Below are 5751 nucleotides of genomic sequence, written 5' to 3' on the forward strand. Positions count from 1 at the left end.
TGGAATACTACACAGCCATGAACAAGAATGAAATCATGTCCTTTGCAGCAATATGGATGCAGCTGGAGGCCATTATCTTAAATGAATTAATGCAGAAACAGAAAACCAAATACCACATGTTCTGACTTATAAATGGGAGCTCAACATGGGGTACACATAGACACAAAGATGGGAACAATAGACACACTGGGGACTCCAAAATTAGGGAAGAGGGCAAGGGTTGAAAAACCGCATATTAGGTACTATGTTCACTATTTGGGTGATGGGTTCAATAGAAGCACAAACCTCAGTATCATGCAATATACTCATGTAACGACCCTGCACATGTACCTCCTGGATCTAAAATCAATAAAATGAAAGAGGAGCTTTCAAACTTTTTTATTGTAACCCACACTAAGAAATTATTTTACTTATTTTTAATTATTATTTTTTGTACAGATGGGGTCTTCTTATGTTGCCCAGGCTGGTCTCGAACTTCTGGGCTCAAGCAAACCAAGAGATCATTTTACATAGAAACTCAGTATACATACACACGCACAAAAATATAAAAATAAAAATAACTGAAATAAAGTTTTCACAAACTATTCTTAGCATTATTATGTGCTGTGCAGTGATGTTTTCTATCCTAACCCATCCCATTCTGTTCTGTTCTATTCTCTTTCAGTTGTGGTCAAAATGCATTAAATTGATTTCATGAGCCAGAATTTTGTCTTTTCCTGCTGCTTTTGGAAGAGCTCCTCAAACTCTTCAAACCCAGTCCATTCTTCAGTTGTATCTATTCTGCTTCATATTTGTTTTTTAAAAATTAAATTGTTGTGGCTCCAGATGAGGGTTTTTTTTAACAAAAAGAAATTTAAAAAATTGTTGTGGGTACATAGTAGGTGTATATATTTATGGGGTACATGAGATGTTTTGATATAGGCAGGCAATGCATAATAATCCCATCATGGGGAATAAGGTATCCATCCCTTCAAGCTTTTATCTTTTGTGTTACTAACAATTCAATTATGCTCTTCTAGTTATTTTAAAAATGTACAATTAATTATTATTGACAACAGTCACACTGTTGTGCTACATTCTGCTATGTATTCCATCTATTTGCCCTTTATTTTATTACTTTCTTCATACTTAATGTTTCCACTAGGTTTAAAACAATTATTTCTTTCTCTTGCTTAATGTTACTAATAAGTCCCCTCCCTCTTTGATATATGTATTATGCTTGCTTTAAATTCTTGATGTCTATTCCTATAATCATGCTTCAAATGATATGCACTGTTCCATCTGTAGTCTTTCTTTTACACTAATTGTGCTCCTCAGCTGTCTCAACTCAGCACTTTGGAAATTGCTCAGGCTGAAAAATTTGGAAAACATAGAAAAATACAATATAAATAACAAAATAAAAACCACCCATAATTTCACCCAGAGTAATCAATTGACATTTTATTGTTTTTTCTTCCAGTCTTTTGCATGTTTAGTACATTGAATTATTGAGAAAATACTGTATGTAATTTTCTATCTGAAACTTTCTCTTAACTTTAAGATTTTCTCAAGTTATTAAAACTGCTCACGGACCTCACTTTAGTGATTGCAAAATATTCCATCATGAGAATAATATATTTAATCCCGAGCATTTAGAATGTTTCTATTTTTTTTTTTTTTTTTGCTTCTTAAAAAAAAACTGCAGCAAACATTTTGAACATAAATATTTGCTCATATTTCTGGTTATTTCCATAAAATAGAATCTTAGAATGAAAGGATTCAAGGGAACGGACACTAAGATACAAGCTCTGTTTTGCCAAATTGTTTGCTGAAAGGTTTGTACAACTTTACAGTTCCACAGGCAGTGTGTAATTGAGTTCCTACGATCATGTTCATCATCCTCATGTAGTTTGCTAATTTGATAGAGTTTTCTCTTTCCTATTTTGCATGTCTCTGAAGAGTAGGGAATCATTCATTATTTGTATTTACTTTTATGTAAATTTTGGGTTCAGGCCATTCCCAGTTTTTTCTGCTCTGGAAGGCTAGCCAACCAAAGCTTTCTAGCAAAGGTGCTCACACGTGCCTCTAGTGGAAGGTTTTGAGAATGCCTTCTTGCAAAGGGGTGTATGTACCTGACTGCAACCTATGACTTGCAGCCTGGTGTCAGATGGTGGTATCAGGTGAAGTGCCACACTGAGTGTAGACAATGAGGTTTCAGTGTGTTTGCACATGCGTAACAGAGAGGTGATAGTTCAGTCTCAGTTTAAGCCTGGACATCAGGCAATAGTGTGTGTGTGCGTGTGTGTGACAGAAAAGGTTGGTCACCAAATACCTTTTAAATACACACACAAAATTACAACTTATGACAAGACTTTCTTATGACCTCATAAGCATACTTTTCATTTTCAGTGTGACTTGTAGACAGCTGCATCCCTAGAGTTGCTTTAGAGAGCCCTGTCCTTCCCAAGCAGAGAGATTTGTCTGCACAGCCAGCCTCTGGGTGAAGTACAAATGCAAAATAAATAAATGCCTTCTTCTAGAACAGCAATATTATTTTTCAACTCTTCTTATAACTAAAAATACTAAGTCTATTTCCAGGAAATTATTAGACAATGTGAACAAATACCAGAAGTTTATAGAGCTGCAAAGATGTACTCTGGAGAGTCTGGTGTTGAAGGTAGCCCCCAACAAGAGGAGTCCTCTCTGGAATGGAAATATGTGTATTTTTCAGTTAAATTCATGATAAAAAAATACTTTTTGAGCTTTTGTCTTTGGGGTACACAATCTAAACATGTGCCACTACAAACCACTGAGATGCAGAGCTAAATAAGTCTGTGTGTGGGTGTGTGTTAGGATGGGAGGACCAGTCCAGGTTAACAATGTAAGGAAAATTCCTGAGTCCATGTAAATAATTTTGGTGTTATAAAACACAGATTTGGACTTTTGCTGACATTCTGAATTCTTGAGGATTTCTGAGCCCTGCTCAGGCCATGAAATGCTTGTTTAAGGAATTGTCGTGCAAGCACAAGCTGCCTAGTGGGACCTAGAGGCCACTAAAATATCTTCTTCACAAAGGAATCTCATCTCCCAACCACACCCTCTATAAAAGACCCACCACTGGAACCTTGATTAAGGTGGTATCAAGAGGATGCCCAGGTTAAAATGTACCCATTCTTGGGAAAGGCACCAAACACCGTCAGCCAGTAACAGCTTACCTCAGACTTATTGTCAGACCAAATAAGACCTGGCCTGAAGAAGCAGGGTGGGGGAGGAAAGAGGCTGGCCCATGGAGTCCTGCCTTGGGAGAGGCTGCTGACCTGGAACAGGAGGACAGAAGGCTCTGCTCTGTCATGGCTGCCTCCATGAGGCTTAGTAGCAACACCCAGAATCTGTCTCCTCAGCCATCACATGGAGATACCCACTTCACCCGTTGTTGAAATTAGCTTGGCGCATGGGAACCAGCATGAGTGGCAGGTAATGTTACACCACAGGAGAATGCTGAAGTGGAGTGCCCTAGACAGCCAGAGAAAAATTTTAGATCATCTTGGGGCTCCCAAGGATCAGGACAGATAAGGAGGGGGACTAAGGGTGTAAAAGCATGGGGTGGGAGTAGGGATGATCACAAATTTGTCCAGAAATAATTCTGGAGGAGTCCCGACTTATGCCTTTTTACTGAAGGTGATGTGCAGAGTCTGAACCCGAAAGTCTCAAAATTGTGAACAAGTTGAGGTTTCAAATCCAGAAGGGCAAATCCCCCTTATGTTGTTCTGTCCGCAGAAACCGTCCCCCCTCACTTCCCCAATGTGTATGCTCTGTTAAGACAATGGGCTTCCTTTGAGGGCTTCTGGGGTGAAAAAGATAGAGGAAAATGAATATATCAAACATTTTATCAGTGTCTACTGCATGCAGAATAGACAAACAGCTAAGTGAGTGGAGGTTCAAAAACTAACAGAAAAAGAGAAGCAACCCAAATGTCCCCCAATGGATGGATGGATAAACAAAATGTGGCATATACATTCAATGGAACATTATTCAGCCGTAAAAAAGAAGATATTCTGATACATGATTCCACAAGGACGACCCTTAAAGACATTATGCTAAGAGAAATAAGTCAGACACAATGGACAAATGTGATTATGATTCCACTCAGATGATGTACCTAGAGTAGATACATTCATAGAGACAGAAAGTAGAATAGTAGTTGCCAGGGGCTGGCGAAAGGTTGGGGGGAGTAGAAAGATGGTTGGGGAAATGGGGAGTTACTTTTTAATGCATACAAAATTTCAGTTTCGGATGATGGAAAAGTTCTGGAAATGGATAGTGGTAATAGTTGCACAACAATGTTAATGTACTTAGTGCCTCTAAACTATACACTTAAGATGATTAAAATGGTAAATTACGTATATTTTACAACCCTACTCGCCCCTCCCCCTACTACCCTAGTAAACAATAAACAACTCAGAGCCCAGGTTTTGGCCCCCACACTCTTGATTTTAACAGGAATGGAAATGCCTGTAGCCCCAAGGAAGGACAGCGAAGGCTAAATGGGCCCTGGGGCAGCGACTCCCGGCATCCCTCCCTTTCGCGGGGGCGTCAGGAGGACCTCATCATCGGGCAGAATAACTACCTACCTGGCTACCCACGGGACGGAGCACCCTCAGGCCAGGCACTCGCGTTTTCTTCTCTTTTCAGGGCTCACAGTGACAGGTACAAACAGTATCGCAATACAGCCTTCTAGAATGACTCTTCAAAGGAGGGTCGAGGCGCCAGGGGAACCGCTGGGGTTGAAAACACGTTCATGGGTAAAATCCTGGGATGCACAAGGAATAGCCTAGGTTCCTTCCCCGTGAGTCTGAGCCCCCAGGTCTCTGCCAGCCTTCATCCCCCTAAGGAGGTCCCTGGGCCTGGGGCGCTCATGGGCAGGGGCAAAGGACAAAGGGCGGAGGCAGGGAGCCTCCCGAGGGTGGCGCAGCCTCTCCGGCTCTCACCTAGCGTAATCCACGTGACCCCCGCGCAGGGACTCCTGGAGGGCCCAAACCGCTCGTGGGGGGAAAAAGCCTCAGCCTGCAGTCCAAGGACCTGCCTCCACTACCGCCCAGTCCCGGGCCCCCGCAGCCGGTGGGAGGGACGCCCGGGAGCCGGCTCCCCACACTCGAGAAACACAGGCTGCTGGGCGAGTTCCCGGCGCGGGCCGAGCTCCCCGGGAGTTGCCGGCCCGGGCGCCAGGGCCCGCAGGTCGTCGCACCGCCGCCAGGGGGCAACTCTGCCCTATGCAGGCACCACCGGGACCCGCCGCCCGCCACTTTCCGCGTCCACGCGAGCGGGTTGCGCGGGACGGGGGTCTTCGCGTCGCTTCCCCGGCTCGCCTCTGGGAAAGGTTTTGGTCCCTTGTACCAGCTTGGGGGCGGGGAGCCGGGGGAGAGTTACCAGCTGGGGCCGAAAGCTGGGAGCGCTGTAGAGAATGAGGCCCGGGGTAGGGGACGACGGGGGAGACAAGGGGGTCGCGCAAGACGTGAATCGCTTGGGTTTCCGCGCTCGGGGAATTTCGCGACTGCGGAGCTAAAGGTTGCATACAAACATGTAGCTTAACTAAGCAAACAAAACGAGTGGTCACATCCACATGTGGGGCTTCAGTAAAGCTCGCCTAAATCTTAATGACACTTCTCCGTCTCTGCAGCGGTCCCTCTGGGCTGATCTTCCACTCTGACCTTCAGTAAGTCCTAAAACTTTCCCCGGAGTGGCCAGGAGATAATTCGCCACGTTCTGCAAACG

General features: G+C 43.8%; 1 long non-coding RNA gene across 1 annotated transcript; it reads right to left on the reverse strand.

The window, feature by feature from the left end:
- Positions 1–1109: 1109 nt before the first annotated feature.
- LOC134757536 (uncharacterized) lies at positions 1110–5217 on the reverse strand. The gene is made up of 4 exons (XR_010131666.1): positions 4968–5217; positions 4611–4757; positions 3195–3492; positions 1110–2682 (listed from the first exon to the last, which is right to left on the reverse strand). It is a non-coding gene; the product is annotated as an uncharacterized lncRNA (long non-coding RNA).
- Between the last annotated feature and the right edge of the window lie 534 nt (positions 5218–5751).

This window comes from Gorilla gorilla, chromosome 19, assembly GCF_029281585.2.
Source record: "Gorilla gorilla gorilla isolate KB3781 chromosome 19, NHGRI_mGorGor1-v2.1_pri, whole genome shotgun sequence".
NCBI lineage: Eukaryota > Metazoa > Chordata > Mammalia > Primates > Hominidae > Gorilla > Gorilla gorilla.